Source organism: Ahaetulla prasina, chromosome 1 (assembly GCF_028640845.1).
Source record: "Ahaetulla prasina isolate Xishuangbanna chromosome 1, ASM2864084v1, whole genome shotgun sequence".
NCBI lineage: Eukaryota > Metazoa > Chordata > Lepidosauria > Squamata > Colubridae > Ahaetulla > Ahaetulla prasina.
This window is the reverse complement of record NC_080539.1, coordinates 201,429,940-201,441,996: the sequence shown is the minus strand read 5'-3', so window position 1 is coordinate 201,441,996 and position 12,057 is coordinate 201,429,940. Positions and strand designations below refer to the sequence as shown.

Genomic DNA, 12,057 nt, shown 5'->3' with positions numbered 1-12,057 from the left:
CGAATCTGTTGAATTTTTGGGCTATAGAAAAGACAAAAGGATTCACCCACTGAGAGCAAAGTCAAGGCGATAAAGAGAGCCCCAGCACCCAAAAACAAGACAGAACTCCAGGCTTTCCTGGGTCTGGTAAACTTTACGCCGTGTTTTTAAAAGACAAGGCAACCGTTGCTGAACCGCTGCATAAATTGCTTGGAAAAAACACTGCTTGGTCGTGGGGGAAGTCAGAGAATAGGGCATTTGAGGCAGTAAAAAGTTTGCTATCAAGCGATAGCCTGTTAATACAATACAACAACAGACTGCCGTTAGTATTGGTTTGTGATGCGTCCCCCTATGGAGTAGGAGCGGTACTTAGCCACAGACTCCCAAACGGCACTGAAGCCCCTATAGCGTTCTATTCACGAACGATGTCCCCGGCTGAGAGGAATTACAGCCAGCTAGATAGGGAGGCTCGCAATAGTGTCAGGGGTGAAAAAATTTCACGAATACGTTTTTGGGCGAGATTTCGAAATTGTCACTGATCACAGACCGCTATTGGGGTTACTGGCTGGCGACCGCCCAACGCCAGTAGCACTCTCACCTAGACTGACCAGATGGACTATTTTTTTGACCGCATACTCCTACAAGCTGCAGCATCGGCCTGGAAAGGAGCTGGGGCATGCGGACGCATTGAGCAGATGCCCATTGCCAGGGGAAATCGAGGACCCCACCCCGGGCACACCCGTTCTACTAATTGACTCTTTGGACTCGGGGCCAGTCACATCGCAGGAAGTGGCTCGGGCCTCCTACCGGGACGTTGTTTTAAGGACTGTAATCAGTTGGGTTCAAAGGGGATGGCCCGCTGCGCCGGGCGAAAGTTTCAAGGAATTTGTAAAGAAAAAAGGGGAATTGTCCGTACAAGGGGGGTGCCTGCTCTGGGGGGATAGGGTGGTAGTCCCAGAGAAACTGAGGAAAAAAGTTCTGGAACTCCTGCATGAGGGTCACCCAGGAATTGTGAGGATGAAGGGTTTGGCTAGGAGCTATGTCTGGTGGCCCCTAATGGACAGGGAAATCAGTGACAGGGTTGGCCGATGCCAAGTATGTCAGGAATCCAGACCACTACCACCTACGGCCCCAGTTTTGGAGTGGGAGAAACCCCAAGGCCCTTGGTCCCGCATACACATTGATTTTGCCGGCCCCTTCCACGGCCAAACATTTCTAATTGTGGTGGATGCATTCTCCAAATGGCTGGAGATCATCCTAATGAAATCCACAACCGCGGGAGCTGTCATCTCAGCACTAAAACACCTTTTCGCCACGCACGGGCTACCGGACACCCTCGTGTCCGATAACGGCCCACAGTTCACCGCAGCATTATTTGAAGGGTACCTGGCTGAAGAGGGCATCCGACATGCCTCTCAGCGCCGTTCCACCCTGCGTCGAACGGCCTTGCTGAACGCTTTGTCCGGAGTGCGAAGAAGCGCTATCACGAAGCGGCCCCGGCGATTGGCAGGCACAAATCGACGCATTCCTAACCGTCCAACACAGGACCCCCTGTGTGGCCACCGGCCGCAGCCCAGCCGAGCTATTAATGGGGCGGAAGCTACGGTGCCCGCTAGACCGGCTACACCCGAACTACGTACAGGACGGATTCAAAACAAAACCAGATAGAATCCGAGAGTTAAACATAGGAGACTCGGTGTGGGCACATAATTACAGCGACGGCCCTAACTGGAAGAGGGGGATGGTCATAGACAAAACGGGCCCCAAATCTTATCTAGTGGAACTAGACGATGGCAGAATCTGGAGGCGCCACATAGATCAATTAAGAAACAGATTGAGCGATAAGGCAGAATTAGGCGAGAACAGCCCTGACTGTGATTTAATTAACCCCACAGCTGACCGGCGCCAAGAACAAACAGAAAGCGTAAGCAAAGAACCAAACAGAGACTTATCTGAGTCAGGCGAGGTCCAGCGACACCCTCCGGTCCCTCTAGAGGACAGCAGGTCCGAGCCGGCGAATAATCCAGGGCCGGATGGCCGGGAGGAGGAGCTCAGAGGAACGAAAAGTCCCTCCGGCAAGCTCGACTCAACTCCAGAAAGTGAACTGCGCAGGTCCGGGAGAGTCAGGAGACGCCCCACGTACCTGCAGGACTACGTAGAGAAGTAATATGCAAATATTGGCAAAGTGCCTTCTGGGAGGGAAGGAGTGTAATGTATTACTGTAAGTTTTGGCGGGAGTTTTAGGCGGGAAATATCTCGTTTCTGATTGGATGCAGCCTCAGGCTGAAGTGTATATAAGGAGAGGTTTTTCTCCAGAGTTTTGCTGGGTCACACTATATTAAAGAGCTGTTGTCACTAACCTGGTCTCCTGCCTCGTCAATACCCATACTTAACAATAGTAATAATGTTACATTACTATATCATGGGACACTAGAAACTACCCATACCACTGCATTCTGGAGCAAATGCAGCTTCCAAATGGTCCTTAAGAACAGCCCCATGTAGACCAAATTACAATAGTCTAGATAGAAGGTGATCAAGGCATAAGTGACCATGACTACTCCTGGTGCAGTAAAGGACACAATTGGCACTTGGATGGTTCAGCCAAAGGCCCTCCAGGCCACAACTATGAATCAAAGATAACACCCATCCAGAATTTTTAAAATTATAAGATCTGAGAGTCCTAAAGATCATAGTCACTTTGCCAGAGTTAAGCCAAAGTCGATTCTTTCCCATCCCAGACCATGACCAGCTTCCAGAAACCGTGTCAGCCAGAGATAGATGCAATATCAGCATACTGACAATACATAATCCCATGCCAATAGACAACCTCACATATAGAGAATTAATGCAATGTTAAACAGTAGGGAGAAAACACAGCCCTGACAAAACCTACAAAGTAGGGAGTTGAGACTAAATCTCTTTCCCCCCAACCCCCATTACAAACTAGAATCAGCCCTGAAGAAAAGAGAAGAATCTTTACAACACAAAGCTCCCAATTCCCACTCCCCTAAACTGATCCAGCAGGTTACTATGATTGATGGTATTGAAAGCTGCATAGAGATCATGGGCCAGGTTGGATGTACTACACCCATCTCAGTGCTGCCAAAAATGATCAATGTCAATTAATACCAACTCAATACTATATCCCAGCCTGAAACCTGACTGAAAAGGATCCAGGTAATCCATTACTTCTAGGATCCTCTGAAATAGCAACCTGACTCAACAATTTTGCCACCCAAAGGGAAGGTTGAAAACAGGACAAAAAACCAGTTTCTTGAGGAGAAAGATTACCAGCTCTTTAAAAGCCAGCAGAAGTCTCTCATCAGCCTCTTACTCCAGCCCTGCATTTAAATTTACCAAAAACAAAAACAAAAAGGGAATAAAGAAATTCAATTATATACTGGTGGCCCTCCAGATTGTTGGGAATATAAATTGTCTCCAAACCCCCAGAAGTTCACTATAGTACATAATTCTGAAACTGTGAACAATCTGAAAACTCAAACAATGCAGGCATCATCAATCAATGAAGAACTAATAAACTTCAAGTTTGAAAATATGCCTATACTAGTACTTCATCAATGGTGGTTGAAATATTAACTCTGATTTCTCATACAATCCTCCATGTCAGGAGTCTCCAACCTTGTTAACTTTAAGACTTGTGGACTTCAACTCCCAGAGTTCTGATTTGCTTTGCTGGCTGAGGTACCCTGGGAGTTGAAGTCTACGAGTCTTACAGCTGACATGGTTGGAGACCCCTGCTCCATGTTATCCTCTTCTGGATCAATGATTCTGACTTTCATGTTAGAATATTTTATTGTAGGACTATTTTCAAACATCATAGGCATACAGTCTCATAAGAACCCAGTATAGCACTCACTGTTTACATTCAAACACCTCTTAAATATTTAAGTGCAAGCTTTAATCCCTTTTGATCTGAATGGGTTAAATGTGTTTACTTCATCTAGATTGCATCCCATACACAAGAAAACTACAGGTACTCAAAACTGCATCATTGGTTTTGCCATTGTATTTTTCCTGTAAGGCACTTTAACCTTAAATATTTTATACTTTAATAATATCTTATACATTAATGATTAAGCTGGTCAGTTGCACATGGGTTCAATGTACACAGTTCGGTTTCATTAGTAATTCACATCACAATCCAGACATCTAAATAAGGAGATTCATTCTTCACCATTGCTTCAAAAGCACTAAGTATCATAAATATATTAAAATATAATGAGCAAAGATAGTGTTATATGGACTTCAAGACGATTTGTTCTGTCTATGGAAAAAGCATACATATATTATTAAGCCACAACATTTGCAATTCAATTAGAACTTATACATTCATCTTAAACACTGAACTGTGACCTACTTATTACAATTTATTTCTGGATTAGCTCCTGTGTAAAAAGCCTCTGAAATTAACATTTTACAAATGTTACAAGGCTACAATTTTTATGTTGCTTATTGTATTAACAAATACAATACAAATACAAACAAAGGTAAGGAGAAATGTTTCCTTATATAATGGGGCAAGGGTTGGTCAGGTACATGGGAAAGATGATTTTTATTATTTACCTAAGAGAGAAAAATGCAAAATTCTGACTAATCATGATTTGTATCTGTCTATGTCCCTATAGAACAGGGGTCTCCAACCTTGGCAACTTGAAGCCTGGCGGACTGCAACTCCCAGAATTCCCCAGCCAGCAAAGCTGGGGGATGAAGTCCGCCAGGCTTCAAGTTGCCAAGGTTGGAGACCCCTGCTATAGAAACCACCTTGTGCAAACACACCCAACCAGCAGTCATTTTGCAAAACAGCAGTAACATAGCCCCAAAATTCCTTATTGTTAGGATTAACTTGATTTTTAGATTTAAAAGCTAAAGAACTTGACCAGTCTGAGCCTCAGCCTGCACTAAAACAATTACCTGAGGATAGCACACCTGGAAATGTACAGGTACAGGTTGAATCACGGATTTAGAACTTATGAAATACATAAGGTCATAAGACCAACAACATATCATAAATTACAAAGGAAAGAGCAAAGGAAGTCAAGAAACCTATTTGAAGGAAAGAAATGTGATTCAGCCAATTACTCCAGCTGACAATCAGTATTACACAAATGCTGGCTTTTGTGACTGGTTTTCTGTAGCAACCAACATTCATTTGTTGTTGTTGGATCACTTTAAACCTTACTCTTGGATCAGCCTGAACATGGTATTTTGTTTCCCCTTTCTGGGTTCCTTTTCCTGAAATAACATTTGTGCCCAATTTTTGTGCAGAAAGCTTTGATTCTGCAGCATGTTTTGTGTTACTGTGGTGAAAGGTTTATGATTGCACTAAGTATCTTGAGTTTGTTATCACAAACTGGCTGTTTGTATCTAACTTAACCAGTAGCACAGAACATTTATGTATCACAAGCCCAAAATGCTAGAGATCACTAAAGTTGTGTGGAGCCACTTCCTAATCACCAGATCCTCCTGATCCTATGCTTACCTTATTGTTTCTCATTCACTTTCCCTAAATAAGCATTGAAAGAAATAAGAAAACAGTTTTTCTTTTATATTTTTGATTGCTCTGAGAAGTAGTGTTGAGCCCAATGAATGAGCATGAAATTAAACAGCAACAAAGTGAGAACAGGGCTCAAAACCTGCCAGCGACATTGCTTGAAAGCTCCAATTTGAACTAAACCAAGACTATTTATGTGAGCTGTCACTTTTCTGCTTTAGTTTCTACTCAAGACAGCAGCACCTCAAATCTTTTACTATGCAATCTATCTGTAAGTCTTTCCCATCAGTAGGCAATCTCATAAAACTGTCATGTTGTAGAGAGTATGGTGGCATATCAGTTTCCCCTGCACCTGGATGAAACTGTCTATCTAGACCCGTTCCAGTCCGGTTTCCGGCCCGGCTACAGCACGGAGACGGCTTTGGTCGCGTTGGTGGATGATCTCTGGAGGGCCAGGGATAGGGGTTGTTCCTCTGTCCTGGTCCTATTAGACCTCTCAGCGGCTTTCGATACCATCGACCATGGTATCCTGCTGCGCCGGTTGGAGGGATTGGGAGTGGGAGGCACCGTTTATCGGTGGTTCTCCTCCTATCTCTCTGACCGGCCGCAGACGGTGTTGACAGGGGGGCAGAGGTCGGCCCCGAGGCGCCTCACTTGTGGGGTGCCGCAGGGGTCGATTCTCTCGCCCCTTCTGTTCAACATCTATATGAAGCCGCTGGGTGAGATCATCAGTGGCTTCGGTGTGAGGTACCAGCTGTACGCTGATGACACCCAGCTGTACTTCTCACACCGGGCCACCCCAATGAAGCTATCAAGTGCTGTCCCGGTGTTTGGAAGCCGTCGGGTCTGGATGGGAGAAACAGGCTCAAGCTCAATCCTTCCAAGACAGAGTGGCTGTGGATGCGGCATCCCAGTACAGTCAGCTGAGTCCTCGGCTGACTGTTGGGGCGAGTCACTGGCCCGATGGAGAGGGTGCGCAATCTGGGCGTCCTCCTGGATGAACGGCTGTCTTTTGAAGATCATTTGACAGCCGTCTCCAGGAGAGCTTTCCACCAGGTTCGCCTGGTGCGCCAGTTGCGCCCCTTTCTAGACCGGGATGCCTTATGCACGGTCACTCACGTCCTCGTGACGTCTCGCCTGGATTATTGCAATGCTCTCACATGGGGCTCCTTGAGGGGCATCCGGAGGCTTCAGTTAGTCAGAATGCAGCTGCGCGGGTGATAGAGGAGCCCTCGTGGCTCCCGTGTTACACCTATCCTGCGCAGACTGCACTGGCTACCTGTGGCCTTCCGGGTGCGCTTCAAGGTGCTGGTGACAATCTTTAAAGCGCTCCATGGCATAGGGCCGGGCTATTTACGGGACCGCCTACTGCTACCAAATACCTCTCACCGACCCGTGCACTCTCACAGAGAGGGACTCCTCAGGGTGCCGTCAGCTAGGCAGTGCCGTCTGGCGACACCCAGGGGAAGGGCCTTCTCTGTGGGGGCTCCCACCCTCTGGAACGAACTCCCTCCAGGACTTCGTCAACTTCCGGACCTCCGAACCTTTCGTCGCAAGCTTAAAACACACTTATTTATCTGCGCGGGACTGGATTAGATTTTAAAGTTATGGGTTTTAAGGGGTTTTTATTATTTATACTATTTTAAATTTGGGCAATAGAATAAGTTTTTTAATTGTTGTTTTTTAATCTGTATTTATATGTATTTTAACTGCCTGTGAACCGCCCTGAGTCCTTAGGGAGATAGGGCGGTATATAAATTTGAAAAATAAATAAAATAAAATAAATAAATAAATAAATAAATTACTCTAAATATCATAAAATTGTTCAAAATTTATCTCCAATTTCATTTTACCTTTTTATTATCCATTAAGTGGGGACCTCTTCATGCAAACTGCTGTTGCAGGATTCTTATGGAATTCTTTTTAAAATGAGTATAGTGGAGCATTTAGTGATTTTAATGAGTTTTTAAAAAGAAAAAAAAAAAACCCAATAAATTTTTCTTCTTAAACACTGTAAAAAAAAAAAAGATAATAAAAAAAGAAATAGATTTTTTTTTTTTAAAAAAAGAATTCCATTTAGAAAAAAAAAATCTTGTTATTTTCTTCTTAGAGGTTCCACACCAGCAATTGTAATCAGCATTTCCTTAGCTTTCACTTTCAAAAAACAAAACGCCATCTTTCTTCATCTCCACTCTTCAAATAACTTCTCTGTCAGGGAGTTAAAATCATCTTACAAGCAAATGCCAGCCTTCCTGCTTTCGATTCTTCCGTGTTGAAAATTTATCATAAATCCTCTTCAGTCACGGAGATGGACGCTGCGTTTTGCTCTGCTTTTGCAGAGGCGTTCTGGACTCTGGAGCTTTTTTGAACTATCGAAGGAGCGTTTCCCATCAAACCACCAGAAATCATTCTGGGGCTTTTCTTGGGGGCTCAAACTTCAGTTCAAATGCTCATCTCCCCCTCTTTGCCCGAGGCAGAGATTTACGAGCTGTTGACAGAAGATTAGCACTGTCTAAACAGCTCTCACAGAATCACAAAGAACGGGCGGACTGAAATTGCCGCCATTAACACAGCGGAGCCAAACCGGAACGATTTTAATGAGTTTTTAACCGGGGTTTTTTAGAGAGGCCATAAATAGAAAAATGTAATAACAACCCCAAACATCACTGGACAGCAGCCAAGCACTGTGTAATATTATGGAATTCAAAAGGAAATAGTTAAAGTTACAAAGCACTGATACAAACAGTAAATTCTACAAAGAAAACTCCAATGGGATTGCACCCCCTTTGTTTCAGAGGGAACAATGTCAAAACCCGGTCTCTTCCTATATAAGTACTAGACACTTCCTGTTACAATGTGTTATCCAATCACAGGTGACAATACAATTAAATAAGTTAGTAAACTCCCTTTGGTGTAGAGAAGTTTTGGCCTGCAATTGCAGGGTGTGTGTTCTGCTCAGATGACTCTGGCAAGATCTGAATAACAGATAGGTGCCTAATTACAGAAAAAGGAGTTTCCATAAATATCCTCAAACAGTTTACTATTTGATTTGATTTAGTTTTCCTCCTCCTAATGACACTGCAGTCTCAGCCCCCTCCCCTTCTCTTTTTTTTTTTTAGGGGAAGGGGGGTGTTTCCTGGTCTTAGTAAAATGCACTTCATCCTAAAATTATATAGAATAGAATAGAATGTAATAGTTCTTTTTTTGGCTTTCTTAATATCTGTTGTTTTGAATGTTTCTACATGCATTCTCTCCTGAAACTAACAAATGTTACCTTGGCAATGAGAGCTATAATAGAATTGCTTACTTTCTGCTATGTATTGTGTCATTCTATTTCTAATGACTGTATGACTGTAACTTTGTTGCTTGTATCCTTACGATCTATATTGATATTGTTTCCTGATTGCTTATTTTTCCCCTATGATATCATTAAGTGTTGTACCTTAGAATTCTTGATGAACGTATCTTTCCTTTTATGTACACTGAGAGCATACGCACCAAGACAAATTCCTTGCGTGTCCAATCACACTTGGCCAATAAAAAATTCTATTCTCATATTTAACCTTCCCCAACCATAAAAAAAATACCTACAGCACAGAAAGGTATAAAATGAAATGTGCTAATTTGGATGTATTTTTTTCATTAAATAAAAAAATAGAGTGCATGTCTACTTTTCTGAAGTTTAATTGGTCTCATCAAATTAAAAAAAAGAAACCACCACATCACAGATAAAATTCTGATTAATTGCAAAGCACTTTATTTTTGGCCAGAATTGAAATGTTTACCTTGTATGTTTCTTTTTTTTTTTACTTTGTCATACTGACTAGGCAATCTGGGAATTACAGTTCCCGCACATTTAGAGTCCACCAGGTTTCTGAATTATCCCATAGATATTTGCCCTCTCCCCATGGAAAGAAAAGGACAGCTGGAAAGATGTTCTGGGACACTCAATAAAAATATTTTCCTCCAAACTCAGTTTCAAATTATTTTTGTGGTATGTTACAGAAGAAAAATGTTTAAAAGATGCAGCCAATCTCTACAGCAGGCCAATCTTTAATTCACTGCATATACAGATAGTCCTCGACTTACAACCACAATGGAGCCAAACATTTCTGCTGTTAAGTGAAACATTTGTTAAATGAGTTTTGCCCCATTTGTGGCAATCTTTCTTGCTACAGTTAAGTCACAATTGTTAAGTGAATCACTGCAGTTGTTCTGCTAACCATGTTAGCAACATGGTTGTTAAGTGAATCTGATTTCCCCATTGACTTTGCTTGTCACAAGGTCGCAAAAGGGGATCACCTGATCCCAGGACAATGGGACCATCATAAATATGAGTTAGTTGCTAAGCATCTGAATTTTGATCTCTTGGCCATGGGGATGCTGCAATGATCATAAGTGTGAAAAACGGTCATAAGTCACTTTTGTTGTAACTTCAAAAGATCACTAAATGAACTGTTGTAACTCAAGGACTACCTGTATTGGGAGTAACTGGCAGAACATAACAGAGCTACAGTTCAGGATTGTCATTGTTGTCTGGTAAGAATGCTTGTCTAATGAAAAATAACACATATGAAATATAGTTTCAGGAATTGGGTATGTCTAGTTTAATGAAAAGAAGGACTACGGTGACATGATGGCAGTCTTCCAATATTTGAGGTGCTACTGCCACAAAGAAGAGGGGGTCAAGCTATTCTTCAAAGCACCTGAAGGCAAGGCAAGAAGCAATGGAAGGAAACTAATCAAGGAGAGAAGCAACCTAGAACTAAGGAGAAATTTTCTGACAATTAAAACAATTAATCAGTGGAACAGCTTGCCTCCAGAAGTTGTTGGTGCTCCAACACTGGAGGTTTTTAAGAAGAGATTGTACAACCATTTGTCTGAAATGTAATATAGGGTTTCCTAATTGAGCAGGGGTTGGACTAGAAGACCTTCAAGGTCCCTTCAAACTGTTGTTCTGTTACTAAATGGCATACAAGTTGTTTTAAAGAAAAACACAAAATATATAATTTAAAAAAAACAAAAGGGAATAAAGTCAAAACCCCAGACTGGGAAATGCAAAAACACTAAAATATAATATTGCTAAGCAGTTTCACAAAATGGCTAGATGTGCCACATTTTAATACCTAAAATTTCTACTACTGGTATTATTGAACGTTCTATCAGCATGTCCTGAACATACTCTCAAAATGCATCCAACATAATGAACAAATGAGAATGCAAAATGCATTCAATATGTCAAAGATTACTTCCCATTCCCAATGAGATTCCAAAAGTGTGGATTATGCTATGAAGGGGCAACAGTCATCAACTTCCGGCTCTCCTTACCGTCCGTATCCTCTACTCCTTCAATCCAACACAGAAGGAGGAGCAGGGAAGAAGAAAAATGAACTTTGCCTCATCTCTTCCTATATCAGAGATTTCTCAGCAAACCCAATTAAGGAAATGTTCCCACTGGAAGAAAAGAAGCTGGAAGCATCTGTTCATAGAAAGTGTCTCACACCTGCGAACATCAAATTATACGGTACCGGATTAGAAATAACTCGGTTCAATCATAAAGACTTTCTGGAAGAGCATCAGATGCACCATACAACATTGGTAAAGAATTTCTAATTCCTTTCCGGCCTTTTTTTGCAAATTTTTGGTATGGCATCATGTCTGAATTTTTTAAAAATAGAGCTGACTGCTGATAAGATGTGCTGCTGAACCTAAAAGTTCTTTTCAATTTTAATCCACAATGACATAATAGGACTGAGTAATCCATAAATAAACCTGTGAAGAACATAAAAATATAGAAATAACCCTGATCTGACCAAGGTCCATGGTAGTCTAGTGATTTGTTGATCACAGATGCCTCAGATGTCCTCATAACCAGGAGACGAAGAGATACCTCTCTCACACTGTTAGTCTCCTACAATGCTACTCCCAACCTGAAAATAACACTGAATCTCAAAACAAATGATCCCCAATTGACCTGTCCTTCCTGAATTTACCCAATCTCTTTTTAAAGCCTTCCTAACTTACTGGCCATCACAATATTAAAAGAGAATCCTTTCTCTAAGCATGATTGTAGATACCTTATTTCTCCCTTTGTTTCTTTTTCTCATAAGAAAAATGTTTGATGCTCCTGGTCATTTTAATTTTTCTCCTATGCATTTTTTAAAATCTGTTTTATCCTTTGTCAAATATAATGACCAGAAGTATACAATGTACCAGATATACAACACTTTGTATAAGGTGTTTTCGGTCTTTTTTTTAGTGATTCCCTAGCAGTGTTTTTATTTTGAGAGAGAGTGAGAGCTGCTGCATTGCTTACTAATCTTCGCCACTGAGCTGTCTGATAAAAATCCACAACATTTTCCTTGTTATAAAACCCAACTGTGCAGAAAGGAAGTCAGGTTGTTTGTTTGCTCCAAATGCATCACACTTTAGACATTTAAACTGAATTGCATTTGCTACTTGACTTAATGTTTATTCTGTTGAAAGAGATCCTTTCCGAACTTTACTATCCTGAATATCAGCTGCAAATTATATCAGTCCCCTGCTTGCCCTACAAATTATGT

The 12,057-nt window shown here is 41.9% G+C and overlaps 1 protein-coding gene across 2 annotated transcripts in view; it reads right to left on the bottom strand.

The window, feature by feature from the left end:
- Positions 1–10,901, bottom strand: part of HECW2 (HECT, C2 and WW domain containing E3 ubiquitin protein ligase 2) — a 137,510-nt gene extending 126,609 nt beyond the window's left edge. For both annotated transcript variants that reach the window (XR_009155726.1, XM_058188303.1), the window contains exon 1: positions 10,823–10,901. The gene's annotated coding sequence lies outside the window, so the exon portion shown is untranslated. The remainder of the gene's footprint in view (positions 1–10,822) is intronic.
- Positions 10,902–12,057: the final 1,156 nt, after the last annotated feature.